Here is a 25,621-nt window from a genome sequence, read left to right on the forward strand (position 1 = left end):
TTTTCTCCGATCAAATTTTAACCGGTTCAATCAGCGAACAGAGGGAGTAGCTGAGAACGATGACATTGGTGTCGTGCGCTAGTTTGAGATGACCAAACGTCACGACCAAAAGTTAGTGATTGGTTATGGCAAATCCAGAGTACCTGCCTTCAAGGAAGTTAACGCTTGTCAATTGAGAGTGGCCAGACTCTCTGTACGAATGAAATGTACGAGAGTCAGGTAAGACCAGGCTACTTGTCTCGGTCATTTGTACTTGGTCTTGTCTCGGTCATTAATGTGATTTGATGTAAAACTTGCAGCTTAAAATGCAATCCATATCTTATTTCAAATTCTTTTGTTACTGTGGTGCTGGGTTCGAAATCAATACGCGATTGTCTCAAAAAAGTGAAATGGACAAAATTAATAAATGCCATAAAATTCAAGATATGATTGCAAAAAGTACTTGTATGAGATTTTTATTTTTTAACATAGAATAAAATTAAGAGAGCAATATCACGATTGTAAATGTGATATTGATTTTATACAAATGTTCAATAAACAAGAAGTTTGGACATAGTTTCTTGACAGTTTTTGCTGTTTTGCCAACATGTTTATTTACTAAATGAATCAGCTGCTTTGAAGGAAAAAAAAAATCAGTTGAATAAATGATTCTCTGACTCACTTATTAAAGGGATAGTTCACCCAAAAATGAAAATTATTGATTTACCATGATTTACTCACCCTCAAGTCATCGAGGTGTAAATTACATAATTCTTTCAGACGAATAAAATCGTAGTTATATTAAAAATGTTCTGGCTAATCCAAGCTTTATAATAGCAGTAATAGTTGCTCTGTTTTTGAAGTCCATAAAAATGCATCTGTCCATCAAATAAAGTGCTCCATGCGGCTCCGGGGTGTTAATAAAGGCCTTCTGAAGCGTATCGATGCGTTTGTGTAAGAAAAATATCCATATTTAAAAATATATTTCATTTTTTTCTATGGGCGAATAAGGTCAAAATACATGCAAAATACCGACGCGATCATAGATAGATTCCTCATCAGTGCCTGCGCGGATCGATCGAATGAGGCATCTACATTTATATATCTTTGATCACGCCAGTATTTTGACCTTATTCGCCGGAAGTTATGGCGCTGGGAATACAAGATGACATTCGTCTGATAAGAGGTAAAAAAATAATAAATACTGTTGGGTTTCTCGCAGAAACCGATTGTTTTGTGTCTTAAGACATCAATGTATCGCCATGAGCCGCATGGTTTAATAAGGATTTGTATGTCTATGTGTTTTTACTCTCACTGCTCTCATACTCTAAATAAAATATCCCCATTGACATGCATTATACGACTATCACACTGCAACGGTTGGAGTTAAAAATCTTCATTTGTGCTCTACTGAAGAAACAAAGACACCTACATCTCGGATGCCCTGGGGGTAAGCAGATAAACATAAAAAAAATTTTTTTGGGTGAACTATCCCTTTAAGTGTTTTGTTTTCAGTTTCATATTTAAAAGTATATCTATCATTTTATTTTCCCATCATATTTCTATATTCAACATGTTGTTTTTAAAACCTTAATCTCAGTATTATTTCTGCAGGTGTAGACCAACTTCTGTGCCACCTCTAGCATAAAGATCAGTTTTATTTTTTAGTGTTTTGATTGGTAACAACTCTATAGTGTCTTATTATTCAAATTGTATTGATTGATTAACTATAAGACATTATTCAGACGGTAGATATGGATCTTTTAGATCTCAACACACTCTGATCTTGGTCACGGTTTAGGTGGTCTTGACTACAACACTATAATACATTAAATATTAATATTAAATAAATATTTGTATATAAATCGAATTAATAAAAGCTTAATAAACCAATTAAAAATGAAATTCATACACTTTGTATTTGTCCACAAAGCTAATCTGAAAAAGCTGATGTACAGCCAAAACAATCTCTCTTCCATTAATTTCCTATTATCATTGTAAAGCTGCTTTGAAACAATCTATATTGTAAAAGCGCTATATAAACAAAGGTGACTTGACTGAAATATTTAAGCATATGTCTTTGGAGCTTAGAACACACATTAAGTCAAGTGTCCAAACCTTTGTCTTATACTGTATATCAGAGGTCTATATTAGACTAAAACTGTTCAGTTGCACTAATAGCCTCTCTGAAGTCAATCAATTTGATGTAATGATGAATTATTGATAAAACATAAACAGAACTAGACTTGATAAAGAATCAAATGTGTGCCATGACCGCAATGGAAGACCTAACATGACCATTTTATCTCCTGAACATGACACCATTACTGCCCAGTCAGGTCTATCAAAACAGACCCATAACTTACAGTAGTGATGGTTCAGTCATCCTACGGTCTGTTCATCATTGTCAAACCCATAATACAGTAAATGTTGTGTCTGGATCCTGTGCAACGTGTCCAGCCTCGTAACTGAGCTTTATCACCAAACCAACGTGCGATATGAAAACCGACCCTGCCGTGCACTGGTTGGTCTGTCTGACCTGGAGAACATGATAGTTTCAACCTGACGTTCAACATCTGTTTGTACCAGTCAGCAGGAATTAGGGGGCTAATATCTCATATCGCCGCGAGATCTCTTGAGGAAGTTAAATATTTAAGGGCGCAACATGCTGACGTTCCCAACCGCGGCTGGGAACTGCAGGCTCCTCGCAGCTCTGTAAAAAACACGAAGCATACATTTGATATCTGAGGATAATGCTCATCTACTGGCATGACTCTGGTATGGTTTCATCAGACTCCTTACTGGGCCCATAAAAGAGGTAATGTATGGGCTGATAATGGCATGAGATCCAGAGAACGGCCCAGCAGCCTCCATATGGATGCGTTTATACAGAGCCAGACCCATATAAGCTCTCTGAACTGTCACCACTTGACATGCAAAATGATTTAGGGAGATGTTGGGAATATTGGTGTGTGATAGTACTGATATATGGTTGCTGGGAAATACTGTGTGCGCATCAGTGACTAGATGAAAAAATATGGCTATGAAAAACGGCATCTGTGTAATGCAGTTTCAAGGTGTTTTCACACCCTCATGCTGAGCTCGTCGAGTTGAGCGCTTTGCTGTGCAAAACAGTTTATTTTGTTTGATGGATTGCGATAGTTCTAAGTCTGAATTGACTTTTCTACAGTTGCGAGAGAAATATTTTCATATTTGCCATATTTTGTGACATAAATAAATTACTTGCATCTCAGAGCACGAAGACGAAACGCAATAAATGCAGTCATGTCATCTTGCTTTCGGAGGCAGGAGCCTACTCTTTGGGAACGCAGATGTACAGAGGAGACGTTTAGTGTTAGCAAAACAACAGTTCACCGTTGTGTGTATTCTGTGTGTCGGGCCATTGGTGCACACTTGATGAGTAACTAATCAAACCAAACCGAAAACCCACGATACACCACCCACAGTTCGAACCGCGATACTCTCATGTCAAACCAAGCGTGCCCCGCCCCCTGCTGCCCCGGCCCAGCTCTCACTTCACCTAATGCCATGTCTTCCTTGACATTAGATTAAATAGTAATTAGTACACTTTTAATAAGAGCTGTATTTTTACTTAATACTATTAAAATAATATTATTTACTAAGTATACACTAACTTTTGTCTTCCAAGTGCATGGACATTTGGAGTCCCAGCAACATCGTCATTTTCGTAGCTTGTTACAAAATAAAAAATCTCTCTCACCTCAGAAAAAACACTTTCCTGCCCTGTCAGATGTTATACTGCACTTGTAGTGCGCACTGTTTAGTTACACGCGCGCATGCGGGAGCGCGCGCCCTATCACATCGTATATTATAAGTAGGGGTCAGCCGATATGAATTTTTTAGTGCCGATGCCGATATCGATTTTTTTTTATCAGCCTTAGCCGATGACCGATAAGGGCTGCCGATTTTCTTGAGCCGATACTGCTTTTGCTCCCTCAATTTACAACATAAAAATGACACAATGATCAGGATGATAACAATTTAAAATTTACAATTTAAAAAAAGGAACATTTATTGAACTAAAAAAAACAATATTTAACAAATAGTAAAAACAGGTGAGGTAGAACAAGAAAAAAAAAGAGTTCAGTGGTGAAAATAAATTCTGAAAATAAATATTTAAGCATAAATAAAATAATTACACTATTGCACACATTATCAACAAGCAACCAGCATAATAAAGTGCACACTGACTGTACTATACTTAATTTTAAAACTATTTACAACCTAGTCATTTAATGGTTACACTCTAAAAAATGCTGGGTTAAAAATAACCTAAGTTGGGTTGAATATTGGCTAACCCAGCAATTGGGTTGTTTTGACCCAGCGGTTGGGTAAAATGTTTGCTTAAAACAACCCAATTGATGGGTTAGTCCATTTTCAACCCAATTTGGGTTATTTTTAAACCAGCATTTTTTCGAGTGTAGGTGCACTTAACTTAAAGGGGTGGTAAAACACATTCTTTTGAAGGCTTGATTGTGTTTGTGGGGTGCACTGTATCATGTGTTCATGCTTCGTTTAAAAAAAAATTGCATTATTTTTCATATATTTGACCTTTATTCTACACTGCTCTGTCCCTCCTTGTAAAACGGTCTGATGGTTTCCGGGTTGTATGAAGCCAGTCCCTCAAAAATATGCAATGGGCTCAGATTGGTTAGCTGGCCCAGTGTGTTGTGATTCGCTAACCGCAGTGCACGTTTGTCGGAAACGTCACGCCCCTTACCTTTACCGGCAGACTGTGCTTTGGTCAGTATTAGAAACGATGGCGTCAATAAAACCACACCAATCTGAGCCCGAATCAGACCCAGAACATTTTAGTGAAGATGATCGAGCAGAACCTGTTCAGTCCTCAAGAGTAAAGACTGTGGATCTATAGTGATCGCTACTGAATGGCACTTTTGTATTTTTAGAACGATTATAGCCAAATATCTGTGGCAAGAACTATTAACCCAAAAACGAAACACTAAACATTGGCTTTACTAGTGACCAAATCACACACAGAAACATGTAGATAAACAATACATAAAAGCTCTAATCAAAGAATCATTTACACTAATGCCAAGTTCACTGTTGAGATTTTAACGTTAGGTGTTTGTAACGTTAGGTGTTCGTCGGATAACGTTAAGTATGAATGAGCATTTAACAGACTGGTTTGCAGAACAGCGTTGTCATCTGTTTACTTCCTTGCTACAAAGTACAATTAACCTATTACAGGAAAACACATCGACGAAATATAAATCAGACTTACAGGTTGTGGCCCGTAAACAGCTTCTGTTTGTAAATCCAGCTTTCAGGACAAGCCGTTGTGCAAATCCGGCATTGAACTCGCGAAGATGGTGGATGTTTTCCTCCGTGAAATGTGCAGCGTGCGCGTCGTGCATCCACGCACAGGCAGTGTTTGTCTCGCGCATCTGACGGTGTGTGCAAATCCGGCATTGAACTCGCGAAAATTGTGGATGTTTTCCTCCGTGAAATGTGCAGCGGGAGCCGGGAGACGCGCCCGTCGCGCATGATTCACACTGAACCGCTCATGAATTGCAACGGACAAATATTGTCCATAATGTCACATTTTCCAGTCTTCTCCTCCGACCCTGTCTGTCTCGTGCTTTATGATGGGCAGCATATATCTGAGACCTGTTCCCCTCTGTCTCAAACACATGCATATAACATGCTGTATGTTAAACGGCCATCCCCAGACCTGCAATCCGGATGAAAATAACAGTGTTTCGTCAGCATTGCAGCAACACCACTCCTGCCTGTAGCCTACCACTATACCACAACAACAGCGATACAAAATGGCCTCACCCCCCCTTATTTAATATTCTCGGAGGAGGGGTTTATGTAAATATTGAGCCTGGTGATGTCACCAACCCTGGAGGAATGTCTGTAGTCGCCTGCCGGCCGTTTGCTGTAGTCCTTAGAAATGTAGTCCTTGGATTTCTTTAAAAGCAAATATCTCCCTTTGCTTTAAACTTTGAACGTTGTAACTTTGCAGATGTTGTTTATGCTCAAGCAGCAACATTACACGCTAGCTAAAGTTAGAATAGTGAAATCGTGGTTTACCACCCCTTTAATCTCTTGTAGAGCAACACCAGCGGTAATTCAGGAAAAAAATCTCCCAATGCTCCACGTGAGTCTTTCGACCTTTTACCATCGTGTCAATTCTCAATTGATTTTGATTAATATGCGCGAGGGAGGGAGAGCAAGAGAGTTTGAAGACGGTGAGAGCTGCCTGTGGACGCCTGTCTGTAAATAATGTAGGGGAAAAAAATATCGGCGAACGCAGCAGCCTTGTATCGGCCGGCCGATATATCAGTCTAACACTAATTATAAGCGCAAGAGAAACTACGAGCATGCAACTTTACGATGTCAATTTGTAATTCATGAAATAAAAGTAAAGTACCAATAAATCATGTAACTGGTTCGACGTGTGTTAGCTGGGAAGGATTTGCATGCAGGTCTGATGTTCATCTGTTCATCAGGAACAGTTTTCATGTTTCATTAACAGTTCATGAAGTATTGTGTATTCGCCATGGTAACTGTTGTTTCCATAACCACAAAATGGCACTTTATTGTCACTTTATGTTATTTAGTTTATTTTTAAATTAGTGTGGTATACCATTTTTTATAAACGCGGATTTCCCCAAAAGGAGGTTTTTTGGGGGATTTTGTCAGATTTAGCTCACTTCTGGCTACAAATTTGCCCCCAAAATATGGTTAGGTCGATAAACCGACACACACTCATCAATGTCATGTTTTCATTGTCCTAACTGCATTCCAGTGGTCTTCCATTAGGTTAAATCAGAATCCCACCCCTTTCCCAATCCTGTCCCTTAACTCCATGAAACCGTCTCAGAGTGTTGTGTCCTCTGCCGGCCGGTGTGAGCCCTCAGAAGATCCATTGCTGAGGGGAATAAGTGATACCCTTTCAAGAGAGGCCAGACATGCCTCGACCACACCACACCCTTTGTGTCCTGGACTAATCCAGCATGCACTTCAAGGCTGGGCCGGACTTCAGAGGAATCTGCTATCAATCTAAAGAAGAGAAGAAAGAGCCTTAAATGAGTGAGCACCCCCCCCCCACACACACTCTCCCAATGAATTATTACTGTGATAAGGTGCTCATCCTCATAACAGTCATTATCATATATTGGTGAAGACCCTTAAGACATCAAAAGGTTCCAGGATGAACAAAAATCCGCTGATACTGATTTTGGAACCGAAAATGGTCTACAAAGTTAATTAAGTGGAAAAAAAGTCCAGTGCTGTTTGCATTTACATTGTATTTTGCTAAAAAGTGACTTCAAAAACATATATTTGACATCACATTAGAAAGTTTGGGATCGGTAAAATTTTCAGCATCACTACTCAGTGTCACATGATCCTTCAGAAATTATTCTAAAATGATGATTTGCTGCTAAATAATTTTTTTATGAATAGAAAGTTCAAAAATCAGCATTTATTTGAGATAGAAATCTTTTGTAACATTATAAATGTCCTTACTGTCACTTTTGATCAAATGAATGCATCCTTGCTGGATAAAAGTATTAATTTCTTTAAAAAAATAATCTTAAAGACCTCAAAAAGGTTATATATATTATAATATAATAATATAAGTACAATAATGTTTCTATTATTATTATATCATTATTATTATATTGATAATCTTATTATTGTACATTTTTATAATTTATTTATTTATTTGTAATTTTGGATATACATCTCATATACTGTCATTCCCATAAAAAGGAATATGCATTTCATCTCATATATGCATTTGCGTCAATGTGTGTCGTCATGGCAGCTTGCAATGGCCAAAAATATTACTTTATGTACTTTGAGTTCACTGAGCATCTTATACTGTAAGTGAAGGGCATAGTTTTTGGTCCACAGGAAAACAGCTTATAAATCATACTGAATTTTGAAAAAGGGTTGTGTTTAGGGGTACAGTTAGTTTGTACCGGATAAAAATCATTATGTCTATGCATAGTCCTCATAAAACGTGTGTGAGTACATCTCTGTGACACTGTGCGTGTTTTAAAAGTTGTCAGGTACACAAAACAACATAATTTCCTGTCATCCTGGCCAGGATGTTGTCATGTGACCGCATTCCATTCCCATGACATCATATGGGCTGAGTGAGTGATCCGTGAGCGAGAGACGGATGATGTTGACAGCTCATCCCATGAACGTTTCACTTGCCCTCACCTCAAATGGGCCACGGTCAGCTTTGATGAGCGGCCTGTTTTGAGCAGCCCAGAAAGAATCGTTATCGTCAGATCACAGGCTGGAGTAAAAGACAGCGGACAGAAGCTTGAGATAGTATTGTGTGTGAAGGTTTACCATCCTCGAGCAAGGGACAAACATAGAGCGGGACGTTTAATGAGCGAGAGAGAGAGCAGCATTCTCAGCTGTTGTCTTAGAGAACTAACTAGTGTAAAATGACTCCTCATAAACCCTCGTCAGACGTCTCCATCAAAACTAAAGAGACATCTGGATTTGCAGCTACTCATAAAGGGACCTATAATAGTTTACTGGTGTTTTTCAAAGAAGCACTTGTTTCTAATAAACTGAGATAAGGTTACACTTTCCATCCAATCATGTACATCCCGTCTGATAACAATATGAATATCTAAATTATCATTATTTGCTTTGTCAGATTGTGCTGTGAAGCTATTGCTCTGTTCCAAAACTAAGTAAGCTGTATGCTGCCTATATAGGCGGCTGTCTTCTATAAGGGAGCATCATAAATTAATTGGAACCTCACTAATCTGTTTTAAACAGTGTTATTTTAGTGTTGTTTAGATACTATTATAGTATTATTCATATTTTTTTGTTTAAGTTTTAGTCATTTTGTAACGTGCTTATGTTATTTTTTTATTACTTTTTATTTCTATTTAGCTTTAATTTTTAATTATTTCAGTTGTAGTTTCAGTAATTGTAGTACCTTAGCTTAAAATTACTTGAAGTAATTTGACTTTGACTTAATTATTTTATTTTATTTTACGAAACAATATTTTTGTTATTAACAATAACATCATATATACTGGGTAAAATATTAATAGATTGTGTATTATATCCTGGGTAAAGTATTATTTTAAGGAATTATTGAAATATCTATAAATATTTTAATCTGGATATTTTTCTATATAAGTTGCCAACATTTCTAATTTTCAGTGTCATTTTTTAATGCAATATTTCTATTTTATAATTTTTTTTGCTTTATTTTTTATTTTATTTAATGAAAACTTCATTAAACATCATAGGTAAATATTAATAGATTGTGTATTATATCCTGGGAAAAGTATTATTTTAAGGAATTATTAAAATATCTATGAATATTTGTATCTATATTTTTTCACTATGAAATAAAATTTTATATTTAAAAAAATATTTTGTTAGCTATTGAATGAAACATATTTTGTTTGCTATTGATTTAAATATATCTTATGTTGTCCACCATCTTGGATGAATTTTTTCACTCAACTCTCTGAAGTGCATTTTAAGATGCTGCCTTAGAATTGGGCCAAAACTGGGTCTCTTATAAGGAATCAGGAATCTGCCTACCTTTTGACACCATGTGCACCTTAAAACAAGGCCTACGTAGACAGTTCACTAAGTTTTGGACCAGAACACATCATTAACGAGTAACATTTCTCTACATTTGTGAGTGTGTTTGTGTCACGCAGGCCCAGCGCTGCTGTCGTCCTCTTTGAGGCTGACATGGGAGAGATCTTTTAAGGCCTTGTAGTTGTTTTAACCCCTGCTGCCTCTCAGCAGGTTAAGCCTACCCAATCATTCATCCTGTGGGTCAGCGACACCAATGACAACATGCTTTAGTCTTTTCACACAGCTCATCCCCACTGTGAGCTACCTGACGGGAACGGCCACCGTTAGCCCTGCCATAGACCTCAAACGAAAATCCAGCTCATCAGACAGCAGGAAGCTTCTGGTCCAACCACAGACCAATTAGACAACAGAGCACACATTTATGGACTGACAATTCTGACCAAAATCAACAAAAAAAATTCTACAAATATATATATATATTATGGTGTTTGTTATGATGTTTCTCATTCTTTAGTCACTTTAAATCTGATGAATCATTGTAAAATGTCAATACAAGTGAAAAATATGAATCAGAATGAATTAGTTGACTGTTTGACAGAATGGATAAAAATGAATCTCATACTATAATTTTATTATAATTAGTGATGCATTAGCATAATGTTTGGTGAAACTTTTCGGTGCATGTAAATGTAAAATGGTAGATAATTAAATACATTTATAGTTTTTATTTTTAGATTTTCCATCTTTTATTTTCATTTTGTTAAATTTGGTCATGTGGTTTTGTCATTTTATTCGTTTTTTATGTCATATATATATTATATATATATATATATATATATATATATACACACACACACATGCATGTATATATTATAAAAAATATGCTATATTTTTATTTAAAAAAATTATATATAAGGTAAATTATGTTTACAGCACATGCAAATATTTCTTAAATATATGCATGCATGTGTGTACACACATATTATGTAAGCTTAAACTTTTATTTTGGATGCGATTATTCATGATACATTTTTCCCCAGCACTAATATATATATATATATATATATATATATATATATATATATATAGATATATATATATATATATATATAGATATATATATATATATATATATATATATAGATATAGATATATATATATAAACAAAAACAAAAACACATGCCAAGATTTAACAACAATATATATATATCGCTCTAATGGTACAGTATGTTGCTAGTAACACGTGGTCATGGGTTCAATTCCCAGGAAACAAATCTTTAGGATAAAACATACCTTGATAAAAGTTGCTTTGGATAAAAGTATCTGTATTTATGTCATGTAAAATCAACCTGAACAGTTCAATAACCAACATTTAAAAGGTTTAAAATATTAATTTTATAGCGTATATGGAGTTTGATTTAAAGCTGCATGTTGACGGACTAACAACGCTGTATTCTTAAGCGGTGTCTCTGCCCCTCCTTCGCTAAATGGAGTAATTATTAGCTGTCATTACCCTGCCCTGTGCCCCTGATACAACTCAAAGAGAGGCGTCACTATCTGATCACTATGTAAATGCGGTTAGCTGCCTGCAGTAATGGATCAATGGAGCGGTGGATGGTCTGTGTGGGGGTGGACAGAGACTGTCGGCACTGCCTGTCTGTCTGTTCCCAGCAGGTCCACTGTCCTGTGCGTCTCCGAGGGAGGTGGGACAGGGCACGTCTACCAGCCCGGAGACTCGGGAAGAAAAAGCTTGAGGGGTTCAGGCCCAGGCTTGTCTTGGAGGTCTTGGATTGCTGGGGCTTCTAGCCCCAAATTTGAATGTAAAATGAATGCAAATCTACAATGATTCAGGCCATTCGGTTGAATCCACATTCTTTGGTATGAGGGTCTATAACCTCTTGTTTCATTTTGTGGCATTTATTTCATTATCTCATAATGTTGCGGTCATTTAACTGAATCTAAAAACCCATGCTAATTGCATTTGAAACAAAGCTAGAGTTTGTCCGGTGGGGAACATTTGCATGAATTTGCCTCATTTCGGGGCAGACAACGTGTCTGGCTGTTGGACTGCAGAAGGTCGGTTGTGTACATGTCAACAGTAGCAGAAGTGTGACTGTGATTAACGTGCTCTTTCTGGAGTGTGCAATACACAGTTGTTTAGCCACATTAGCTTTATCTAACACCATCAAAAGGCACATTATCTTCATGTTGTCATTGTAGTTGAGTGAAGTACATGTAGATTAGAATGCTTCATTGAGTCATTAAAGTGGATCTGCTTCAGTTACTCGAGATGGGGAAGAGAGAACGATGCATCAATGTTGTCCAATGTTGTGATGAAACATTCAAGCCCCGTCTAATAGAGCCGTTCAGTCATGACATCAATTTGTAGGTTAAACTGGTGTTGTTTTGCATCATTTTCTTGCTATTGAAAAGCACACAACTGTTTCAAAATTCACTTTTGAGGCATGTGTAATTCATCAATAAAACATATTCTCAAATAATGTTAGGAGCACAGACCCTATTACATTTCAATAAATAGTCCTTAGTCTCTTCTAGGTTTTTGGACAACAAACATAGTCAATTGAAATCAGAAATATTTTGCAGCTATTTCAAACTTTTGGATATATTGTTTTATTTGATGCCTGCTAAGAACCAATTCATCTTTGGCATTGGCTTGCTGCGCATTAACAGATTCATGAAGATTCGCTCAGGGCTGTGTACATTTAAAACGAGTGGGTCTAACACCGGGACGATTTGCGCTGAAATCGCTGGATGACACAGCTGGGGCAAGTGTGCATGGTATGAGGTGTTTCGGCCAGCGCAACATCAATCAGTTTCTAGATTCAATAAATATAATGGGTCTGAATCAGTGGTTGAGCACTTTTAATGGGTCATAATAGTAGGAGGTCTGACATCGTAATGGCTCAATCTCTTCAGCTCTTTTATTAGGCCAGTGCTAGAGGGCTACATGTTCCCTAACACACACACACACACAGCAATCATCTACATCACATATTGCTGACCCCAGCAGTGAATGGCAGTCACCTTTAATAAACAGAGCAATCGTTGGGCAATTACACCTAATGAAACAGCAGCTGAGAGGATGGTCTCATGTATAACACTATTATCTTTCATGCTGGTCCAGTTCTGCTCATTTAAAATGGAAAATTTAAAGGGCTGGAAAGGTGAAATGTGTGTTAGTCCCCTTGGTTCTATCAAATTGTTGAGGTTTTAAAAGAAAATGTGTGTGTTTGTGGACTGGTAAACCCTACATTATGGGGACAAAATGTAAAAATGAAAGCAATATCCGAAATCCTTGTCCTTGAGGGACATTTTTTGGTCCCCATGAGGAAAACAGCTTATAAATCATACTATGTGATGTTTTTTGAAAATGGAAAAATGCTTAAAGTTTGATGTGTAGGTTTATAGGTAGGGTTAGTGTAAGGGGAGAGAATATTGCTAAGATAATTTAGAAGAAACTTTCCTGTAGCTCAAACAGTAGAGCATGGCGCTAGCAACGCCAAGGTCATTTGTTCGATTCCCAGGGAAAGCAAGAATTGACAAAATGTAAAATGTGTACCTTGAATGCAATGTAAGTCGCTTTGGACAAAAGCGTCTGCCAAATGCATAAATGTAAATGTAAGAATGTGGTGAGAAATATCTGAGCTCAGTGGGATCTCTGACTTTTTATTGCAGACTTTGGTGTCTTGGAAAATTAGAGCATAGTTTGAGACATTGTTGAGATGTCATCTGAAACTTGTGAGGAGATGTCTGTAAGATTACTGGGATCTTTTTCTGAAAATGAACACTTGAGAAGCAGGAGACTTTACAGGGTTAGTTCACCCAAAAATGAAAATTAGACCATGACTTACTCACCCTCACGTCATCCCAGGTGTATATGACATTGTTTTTTCGAAAAATCGAAATTATATTAAAAATGTCCTGGCTCTTCCAAGCTTTATAATGGCAGTGACTTGTTGGGTAATATTTGAAATAGAGCTGCAACTAACGATGATTTTTTCTGTCGACTAATCTAACGATTATTTTTTCGATTAGTCGACTAATCTAACGATTATTTTTCCGGATTAATCTTATTATTCTTTTTTACTGATTATTGTATTTCAAAGAGGGTGAATTTGTATATTACTTTAACATGAAATCAATGAATGATGACAATATTAATTGTATTTCAGGAAGGGTAGTGTACATAGTATGCCATTTTATAATGAAATATATGAACACAAGAAGCTTTTTAAACATAATATATAATGATACTATTCATCATAAAAAGTATATAGAGTAGGCCTAATTAGGAAAAGTTGTTTACTATAGTAGTTGAGTATGATTTACTTATTGATTTGTGTCAATAGTAAACGAAAATGCACTTGTATTTATCTGCAAAAGGTTCACATACAGGAGCTTTCAGCATAGTTTTAATGTATAACTAGTCGTCTATTTTGAAGATATACATGAGCATAAACAACGACTAAAGCTGCCAGAAGTTTTTGCCCAAACTTCAAAGACACATTTAAATGATTAAAGCTAGAGGCATATCTTAACTTTAATGTTACTTTAATCATGTAAACTACCTATATACAGCATGTTATTATGCATATGTGTTTGGGACAGAGGGGAACCAGGTTGCATTAACAGGAGATATATGCAGCCCATAATAAATAAAAGCACGAGACGTACTGGGGTTGGAGAAGAACCCCGGAAAATGTGACCGTCTGTTGCAATACACGCGCCACGGTTCAGCTGCGCGAGAGAACACTGGCAGCAGGGTTGCCAGGTTTTCACAACAAAACCCACCCATTCGTTACTCAAAACTAGCCCAAAACAAGCCCAATCGCGTTTCGGGGAGGTTCTCTGGTAAACATCGCGTTCGGGGGGTTAAATATGTGTGTTTTTTTTGCAGGGCTGCCTGCTAAAATTCTCATTACCGGGGCTAAATATCTCATAGTTGGGATCGCTTCAACCCGCGGACATGAGACACAGCCCGCGGCAACAGTGTAGAAGTAGCCCAATTCCGCGGAAAAAAACGCGGACTTGGCAACACTGACTGGCAATGTGAAAGCTCCCGCTCTCCACGCGCACAGCTCCTGCTCTGCCACCGCGTGCAGTGTGAAACCGGCGTTACAGAGCGAACAAAGCACAGTTTTATTCGGCTTCTGTTTAAAGTACTCCCACACTTTTGAATGTCGCGGTCTGCCTTTATATGATAAATGATCATTTTCACTATGCCCGGGAGCAGAAGCTGCCATTATTCTAGATCTTCTGTTCCATTCTAGAACGTAAATAATGTGTCGTCGACGCATTTCACAACGTATTTTCGACGCGTCGTTGCAGCCCTAATTTGAAGTCCTTAAAAGTGCACCTATCCATCGTATAACTGCTCCACACGGCTCCAGGGGGTTAATAAAGGCCTTCTGAAGCAAAGTGGTGCGTTTGTGTGAGAAAAAATATCCATATTTAAAACTTTATAGACTAAAATAACTAGCTTCCGGCGGTCAGCGGTACGCAAGTCGACGTGCGGTAAAAGAGTACCCCTTGACCCTTGAACCCTTGCCGCATATGTATTGACGAACGCAGAAGCACAGAGGATAGAGCAAAACAAAACACTGGTCATGAATTAGAGTCTAAATTTCTAAAATAAATTTTAAAGAGAAATGGCGGAGGATTTCGATATAAGAGAAGAGGGGCTTGAGTTTGTTGCCCAGCACTATCCTCGAGAGGTGTCAAAGCTTGTGATGCTCCTGTACATCACGCCAGGAGTTACTCTTTTAGCGCAAGTCGACTTGTGTACCACTGACCGCCACAAGCTAGTTATTTTGGTCTATAAAGTTTTAAATATGGAAAAATTAACTAACAAGGGACCCAATCCATGAAGCCCCTCCTTCTGAAAAGCACAGTGTGCTCTGATTGGTCGGCTGGAGCTGTGTGTTGTGATTGGTCAAGCACTTCGCGCGTGTTTGGGAAATATCCCGCCCCTTACCATAACCGCGAGTTTCAACACACTACAAACTAACTCAACCAGGTTTGCCCCTTTTTTCGTGTATATGTCTTGTGCTTGATTATTTAAATGAGGAATATTGTAACGTGTTCATTCCTGGAAAAAAACTCAAGACCACAATGGAGTACAGAAGCAGTGCACACTGATATAGAGAATAACTCCTGCTGGAGTGACTTTGCTTTGTAACTTTGCAGACTTTTCTTTCCTATATATGAGAAAATATAAGCCTCTTTCTTAAGTTATGGAATACAAATCAGAATGTGGGTTTTACTTTTAGGTCAGGAATGATCATCCATGCACACAGACTATAAAAGATGTTTGTTTTTTTCCCCTCAAAAGTAGGAGGAAACCCCTAAAATAAAGCCGTGATTGTGCTGAGGTTACGTCTCTACTAGCGCGGATCTTCTTTGTTGTTTCTGATGCTATGCCAAGTTTACGCCTGCCCGTGGCACTGAAAGCTTTGTGAGAGGTAAGGGAACCTGCTCGGTAAGACAATACCTCATTTACCCCGACGCCTTTGCACAGGCCAGATCGAATAACTAGAAATTTGAGGGACAAAGCCATCGATAAGCTGAACTAAAGAGAATGGCCACTTAGCTGCTTGAGCGAGACCAAGAGATGCCAGAGTAATCTGAAGCTGGAGGTGGTGGGACAGGCCTGCAGATAAACACTACAGGGACCTGTGAATCCTGACTGACAGCACACTGGTGTTTTAGTATGTGAAGAATCAGCCACTGCTAAGACAAAGGTTCTTTATTAAGTGCTGCACCTCTGACTGTGATTATCAGATAAAGATTATCAGAGCTGATCTACAGATGCAGAAGAACATCTCAGAAATGGGATCAATGTCAATTGTATCCCTGGTTTCACTTGGACAGTCAGTGGGTCCAGACATCTATCTATCTATCTATCTATCTATCTATCTATCTATCTATCTATCTATCTATCTATCTATCTATCTATCTATCTATCTATCTATCTATCTATCTATCTATCTATCTATCTATCTATCTATCTATCTATCTATCTATCTATCTATCTATCTATCTATCTATCTATCTATCTATCTATCTATCTATCTATCTATCTATCTATCTATCTATCTATCTATCTATCTATCTATCTATCTATCTATCTATCTATCTATCTATCTATCTATCTATCTATCTATCTATCTATCTATCTATCTATCTATCTATCTATCTATCCATCCATCCATCCATCCATCCATCCATCCATCCATCCATCCATCCATCCATCCATCCATCCATCCATCCATCCATCCATCCATCCATCCATCCATCCATCCATCCATCCATCCATCCATCCATCCATCCATCCATCCATCCATCCATCCATCCATCCATCCATCCATCCATCCATCCAACCTAACTATCAAACCTACCTACCTAACTATCAAACCTACCTACCCCACCTACCTAACTATCCAACCAACCTACCTACCTACCTATCATGTAAAATTAATAATAATAGTTAGGGCTGTCAAAAGATTAATCGCGATTAATCTCATCCAAAATAAAAGTTTGTGTTTACATAATATATGTGTGTGTACTGTGTATAATTATTATTTATATATAAAAACACACACAAGCATGTATATATTTAAGAAAAATTTATTATATTTATATATAAAATATTAATATTTATATATAACATAAATTATATAAATGTATTTACAGTATATACATGCAAATATTTCTTAAATATATACATTAATGTGTTTGTATTTATATATACATAATAATTATACAGAGTACACACAAATATATTATGTAAACACAAACTTTTATTTTGGATGTGATTAATCGCGATTAATATTTTGACAGCCCTAATAATAATATAATAATAATATTTTAATAATATATAATTTTTTCATTTACATCTGTAAATCTATCTATCTACCTACCTACCTACCTACCTACCTACCTACCTACCTACCTACCTACCTACCTACCTACCTACCTACCTACCTACCTACCTACCTACCTACCTACCTACCTATTCAACCTACCTACCTACCTACCTACCTACCTATTCAACCTACCTACCTACCTACCTACCTACCTACCTATTCAACCTACCTATCATGTAAAATTAATAATAATAATATAATAATCATATTTTAATAATATATAATTTTTTCATTTACATCTGTAAATCTTCAAAAACTTCAAAAGTTTTGAAAAGTTTAAAAGATTAAACATTTATATTTATTTGATATATATATATATATATATATATATATATATATATATATATATATATATATATATATATATATATATATATATATATATATATATATATATATATACACACACTGAAAAAAATTATATACGCAACACTTTTGTTTTTGCCCCCATTTTTCATGAGCTGAACTCAAAGATCTAAGACTTTTTCTATGTACACAAAACGCCTATTTCTGTCAAATATTGTTCACAAATCTGTCTAAATCTGTGTTAGTGAGCACTTCTCCTTTGCCGAGATAATACATCCACCTCACAGGTGTGGCATATCAATTATTAGACAGAATGATTAAGACAGCCACTGTAAAATGTGCAGTTTTACTGTATTGTATTGTCTAATCAGCATCTTGATATGCCACACCTGTGAGGTGGATGGATTATCTCGGCAAAGGAGAAGTGCTCACTAACACAAATTTAGACAGATTTGTGAATAATATTTGAGAGAAATAGGCCTTTTGTGTAGAAAAAGTCTTAGATCTTTGGGTTCAGCTCATGAAAAATGGGGGCAAAAACAAAAGTGTTGCGTTTATAATATATATATTTATATATGTGTTTTATTTTTGATTGTATTGGTCATGAAACTGATATATACCAGACATACTGGTACTAGCTGCTTAACACATCTCTGCTTAAACCTATTTTACTTTTGTAATGTGGCATATTTTTCATATTTATCCAATGAATATCAAACCAATTTGATAGTGAAATGTGCCTATATCATGGTGAGAGATGTTTTTTCACAAGTTTATAGTGTTTTTCTCTAATTCTTTGTGAAATCTAAAGAAGAACTTTTACAGTCTAATGTCGAAATGTGCCTATATCGTGGTGAGAGATGTTTTTTCACAAGTTTGTAGTGTTTTTCTCTAATTCTCTGTGAAATCTAAAGAAGAACTTTTACAGTCTAATGTCACATAGACCAGTAAGAGGATTGTTTCTAGAAACGGTGACTCCTGGAGCCGAGGAAAAAGCTTTTAGTTCTTCTGAGTTAGATGTGAATTGACAGCTTGACTGTGTTCCCCGCGGTCGGCCCTCAGCAACGCCGAGGAGCCATTCCAACCTCAAGTACTCCTGTCAATCTAACAGGATTAACCATTACAAGAAATAATGTTTGGAATCACCTACTGAACTCATTTAATCTTGGGGCTAAGAGGCCCTCTAAGACTCTCCTGAAGCACAACAAATAAACATGCAGGAGTTTTTTCACATTTCCTGTGCATAGAGTATATTATTACTGTTATTGTTAATATTGCAGGGCTCTAACCAAAACGTCCCATCGAATGTGCAATGGTCAGTGGGTTTATATACTGAATATGTAGTTATATTATTTTTTAATAATGTCAAGTTCCTCTTTTCGTCTGTCTGGTTACTTGTTGGTTAAATGGTGACATATTTTAGATCATGCAGGTACAGGATTAAAATCCAATTTAAACTTTACAAGAGAGAAGGGAAAAAAAGTTGTGTTTTGGTTAGTTTGGCGTCTTGCTGTGTTCGTCTGTTGAGATAAATCACCTTTAGGCTCTGAGAGATGATAGTTCCCATAGCTCTCCAGTTTTATAGTGTTTTGAATTGTGCTGCCCTACTGTAACAGTCATGCTTTATCACACATGCTGTGACACGGAGCTCAACAGGGCCCTCTGCTGGCATTTTACAGCACCTTCAACCGTAGCATAAGTACAATGTTGTTGTTGTTTCAAAGGTGTCTAATTATAATTTTAGATCTCTCAGTTTGCAAAAAGACAGAATTGTATCCTTTTGGCAAAACCTCTTTGTAAGTCTGTAAGATGGATACAAATGAAGTGCGTGCGTTTTTCATTACAAAGAGGTACAGTCAGTGTAAATGATGACATAATTCAGAGGCTCACCTACTTCTGACACTGAGTTGTGGCACAGCTGCCCGTCACTCAGGAAAGCATGAATGAACACAACAGGAGGGAGGGTTTGCATCCTCAGGCACGAAATTCTTTCATGTCTTACTCTGTTTTTCATTCTTTTCTTCTTCAGTATCTCCTATTTCTATGAATTAGCATTCATTTATTTAGAAAATACAGAGACAAAGCAATGCACTGTAGTATGTGTGGCGTTAGACTGACTTAAAATGATTAATAATGATGATAAAAAACATGCTTTGTCCAATACTTTGTTGCAGATGTTGTCTGATTTGAATTAAATTAGGACTTTATAGGGTAAAATCTTGCAAATTGGGCAACTTTTTGACAGTCATCGAGTGGAATTCACCCGATTCTGTTGATGGATGCAAATTTTTTTTTTGTGCATAATTTGCATAGCTGTTCTCTTGAATTACCACCTCCATAATTTGAATATTTGACACATTTTGATTTATGTGGTTCAGGAATAAAATTAAATAAAAAAGTCTAATCAGAGTAAAAAATAAAAGTGAGACATATTACTTTGAAATAAAATTTCATTTTAACAAAGCAATATCTACGGTGGCCCAGTAGTGCACAACACAACAAAATTTAAAAAGCATACATAAGTTCACAACACAACGAAATAAATCCACAACACAACGGAATGAAACCATAACACAACGAAATCAAGTCACAACACAACGAAATCAAGTCACAACACAAAGCAAAATCCATAACACAACGAAATCAAGTCACAACACAACGAAATCAAGTCACAACACAAAGCAAAATCCACAACACAACGAAATCAAGCCACAACACAAAGAAAAATCCACAACACAACGAAATCAAGCCACAACACAACGAAAAATCCACAACACAACGAAAAGTCCACAACACAACGAAATAGCCACAACACAACGGAAATGCTCCCGACCACTAGGGGACTCTCGGAGTGCGGTAAAGTTAGTTTTCCTTGCCTTGTTCTATATAGATTCGCCAATCTTACAAATATTTAGACACTACGATCAGTTTTAAGTGTGCAGTTGTATATCGACATGAAATATCAATTAAAAATCACTTGGATAATAGCTGCATATTTATACTCGAGAACGCTTTGACCCGCTGCCTCGGCGCTAAGGGAGCGTCTGCCAATTCCACCAAGTTGAAAAATAATTTGTATGAATTAAATTAACTTTTTTTTTTTAATTTGTTGTGTTGTGCATTATTAAGTCAGTTTTACCAATACAATCAAGCTGTGGAATTTTAACATGTCTGCTTTTAAATGTTAAAAGTAATTTTAATTCATACAAATTATACGTTTCAACCAATTGGTGGAATTGGTAGACGTTCCCTTAGCGCCGTGGTATCGGGTCAAAGCATTCTCGAGCATAAATATGCAGCTATAATGCATGTAGGTGATTTTAAATTAATATTTCACATAGATAAACAATGGTTAGCCTACATACTGTTAAAACTAATTGTGGTATTGATTTCTTTGTAAGATTGCCGACTCTATAGAACAGTGGCAACTTTACCGCGCTCCGAGTGCCCCCGAGTGGTCGGGAGCATTTCCGTTGTGTTGTGGCAATTTCGTTCTGTTGTGGACTTTTCGTTGTGTTGTCGATTTTTCGTTGTGTTGTGGCTTGATTTCGTTGTGTTGTGGATTTATTTCGTTGTGTTGTGAACTTATGTTTGCTTTTTAAATTTCGTTGTGTTGTGCACTACTGGGCCACCGTAAATATCACATTAAAATTCACGTTGTTCAATATTAAGATTTTTATTTGAAATCCATGGGGGGAAAAATGAAATCTTCATACTAAAAAAACCAAAGCTTTGAAATGCACTCCGTCGTCTTTGGTGTGATTAATCTCAGTTGGAGTGATTGGCATGTTTGCAGTGTACACCAGTGGCCCCTATAGAGCTCTGAGGGCCCGTGAGGAGCAGGAATGTCTCTGTATCCCTCCGTCCCTCTTGCAGCTCAGGTTACAGCATTCATAGATCACACTGACACTGCAGGATGGCTGCCGTGGCCCAGTCCTGCCCGGAGAGGAGTCCGCGGGGCCTGGCAGGGCTGTCCGCTGCATGCTGGTCGCAGTTTACACCCACATCTCTGGGACAGACACATGTTAAAGATGCAGCATCTGCCTGGGCTATTGAAGTGCGCCAAACAGATGTAGCACATATTGTTTTGTCTCAGCACCTGGCATTTAGTTGATGAGGAGCTTTCGGGTGTTATATTTTCTGTAACATTTGCCACATACTTTTGAGAACCTTTTTCTTCAGCACTTTTTAGACAATTGTCTATGTACTGGTGCTTCAAAGAACCCTGAAGTGGTTTAGTTTGATATGAAGATGCCGCATCAGCTTTTTCAGATCTTGATTATGAATTTTATCAATTATTTATAGGCACTTCAAATTCTTCTTCAGATAAGAGTTTTAAGCCTTGAGCAGCTTGTTGTACAATACAAATATACACAATTAACTAGTGCTGGGCAAATTAACGCGTTAACGCGGGCGATTCATTTTTTCACTTTAACGCATTAAAAACATTTAACGCAGCATCCGTTTTTATATCTATTTTTGCCTAGGGTTACATTATATGACCATGTTCTTATTCATGTAATGATTTTAAACAATTTAAGCGCGAGAGAACGTTCTGTATGTCAGTGTCCTGTGTGGCTGCGTCTCATGACACCCTGACACACACACACACACACTCGACGCACAGACAGACTCACGTCAGTCTTGTGCACACATCGAGTTCTCTTTTGCTCTTGAACAAACAATAACAATAACACAGAGAATTTTGACAAAACGCTAGTTTTGTCGAGTATTCTCATAATAGGAGTCTTACATTTTGTTAAATAACGTCTTAAATTAAAATGAGATTCGTGTGACGCTTCGTGTTCGGTAGGCCGATCTTAAAGTGACAGCAGCACTGAGGAAGTCTATCATTAATGTTCATCAAAGAACAACGGGAACAGAAAAAAGTGTGATGATGATTAATGATGATTCATCTATATTTCATTTATTATTTATGCAGTTAAGAAAGGTGTTTGATAACAATTACATTTCTGTATATGTCTAACAGGGAAGGCCACAGGTAAATATAACATTTATTATAAGGGGTTTATGTAAAGATTGTTTTAAGTTCACTTAAATTAAAAGTTATTTTTTTAAAGCCTAATTATGTTGAAATTGGGAGCTTTCAGTTATACTGTAATGTAATATCATTAATGTTTCATAGAGACATTAGTATCAGTGATACTGGCCTTCATTCATAAAAAGATGCCATTACAACACATATTTAAAATATGCTGTCTTTTTTTTCATATTTGCACAAAAAAATTGAGAAAATGAGAGAGTAACTGAAATTAATAGAATATCAAAATATTAAAAACTCCCAAAATATTACAAACTTGCGATTAATCGTGATTAATTACAGAAAAAAATGTGATTAATTAATTACTTTTTTTTATCGATTCCCAGCACTAAAATTAACTAAAAGTTATTAACTCTCTAACTACAAAATACCATATATGGTATTGAAGTCTACTGTAAAATAATATAGAAAAAACATGACTATTTTTAATGTTTTTGAAAGAAGTCTCTTATGCTAATCAAGCGTGCATTTGATCAAAAATACAGAATTTTTTTAAATATCATATTTCTATATAACATAATATATTATTAATAATATCAAATAATATTATGTTACTATATAATCAGTAATATTGTGGAGAAAGAAAATACTGAACTCAAACTTTTGAACGATAGTGTATATTATTACAAAATATTTATATTTCAAATAAATGCTATTCTTTAGCATTAAAAAAAATCAAAGAAAAAAGTATCACAGGCTATATATTACAGTTTTTCTCAGTCGCTTTGGTACATTTGTTGAATCATCCTCGACATTTGCAAAACAGTAAGTGCATTTCTCAAAACAATTTGTACAAATAGCAAAACACCATGGATTACCTGCAAAAGCCAGTCTCTTGCTCAAAATCCTTAGTTCATCTCTCAAAAGTAAATATCTGTGTCAATGAACATGCCAGTGCCATCAGAATGTCTTTACGGATAAGACAGTCAAATAAAATTGCTTAGTCATGTTGTCAATATAACTGTACTCTGGAGGGATGTTCTGATGTAAACTATGGCTAAAGTTTTGATGACAATTATTGTAAATTGTAGGTTACACCTTAGTGTAGGAGTTTGATTGCAAGAGACTGGACAAGATTCACATTTACGCTTTTACTGTTTGTACTGTAATTTGTTGACAGACCATGTTATTGCGATACAGAAAGGAAAAGGCAGCGCCGCATAGCACAAAGAAGAAGAAAACAAGTAGAAATGTGAACATAGGACAATCTCCTTTGGGAAAACTGTACATGCAGTGCTGTAGGAATTACACTGCAGTCTTCCTAGACCTCCTGACGTTTCTGTCTGTTGGCCCACAAATTATCATCCACATCATAACGAATATCTTTAGAAAAAAAGTCTAATGGAAATGTATAGAATTATGCTTGACATATTATGACAGCTTGTTCAACCATTTTGCATGTGAAGACTTATGCTATGAACTAATGCCTAAATGTTGTGGAGGGTGAGACTATTCAACAGAGACCCATTATTATACATTTTGATCAACATGACATAAGCAATTGATAATGTAGGAAACAGCAGAGAATTGTACATAATCATTTGCATGGATGTACAAACGCATTTGCAACTTGTTCAAAGAAATGAAAAACTGCTTTTTTGATGTGCACACAAGTGACACAATGATGTGAAGATTGAACAGGTCGTTTTGAGAATTTCAATTCTGATCTGAGAAATGAACTATTATTTTAAGAATGATTATTATTTTATTAATATTATTATTAATGTTAAAAATATATTAAGCAGCACAACTGTTTACAACATTGATAATAAATCATCATATTAGAATGATTTCTGAAGGAGTAATGATGCTGAAAATAAATTCAGCTTTGATCACAGAAATAAATTATATTTATTAAGTATATTAAAATTGAAAACCATTATTGTAAATTGTAATAATATTTCACAATATGACATTTATATTATGTATATATAATGTATTAGTATTATTAGATATTAATTACATTGATTATATATAGTGTATGTATATAACATATTTTTTACAATATTTTTGTTTGTATTATTTCTCTCTCTCTCTCTACACACTTTATATATTAACATAAACATATAAAATCTCTAAAGACCCATGTAGTAACTCAAGAACCTGCAGTCAAAAATGTTTCTTGATAAGAAGTTTCTTTGCTCTGTCTGTACTTTTTTAAACCTTATTTAATCAAATTTTTTATGAGGTCAGAAAAAGACATTACTGAACATGGCAATTGTTGACAGATTTGTCCGTTTCAGTCTCTTGAAGATGAATTGATGCCCTTCCAGATGGGGGTCAGATGGGAAGACATGGATACTCAGGTGAGCTGTGGGTCCGATCGGAGCCCCTCTCCCCACCCTGCTCTTTCTCATGTGGGTCTTTTACCGGGCGCAATCAAGTAGAGAGGAATGCCGAGGAAGTGACTGCGCTCCAGGCGAATATCTGAGCGCGGGGCTGAGAGACAGACAGATAGAAGGATAGAGGGATGACAAAAGACGAGAGCTGAGAGTGGCCTCGGGGCCGAGCCGACACGCCCACCTGTTGACTGCAGTCCGGGCGCTAAGTGCACTGTGAATGGACACTTACAATGGCCGTGGCAAGATGATCCGCTCTGTCTGTCTTGAGCAGCTTCTCTGTGATCGCCTCTTCCTCTCGGTGTTGACACCGATCAGCAGGTGATAGATCGACACAAGCGATGAGAAACAATCTTGGGAGATCTTGTGCTCATTCTTAC

Source organism: Gobio gobio (assembly GCF_949357685.1).
Source record: "Gobio gobio genome assembly, chromosome: 20".
Taxonomy (NCBI): domain Eukaryota; kingdom Metazoa; phylum Chordata; class Actinopteri; order Cypriniformes; family Gobionidae; genus Gobio; species Gobio gobio.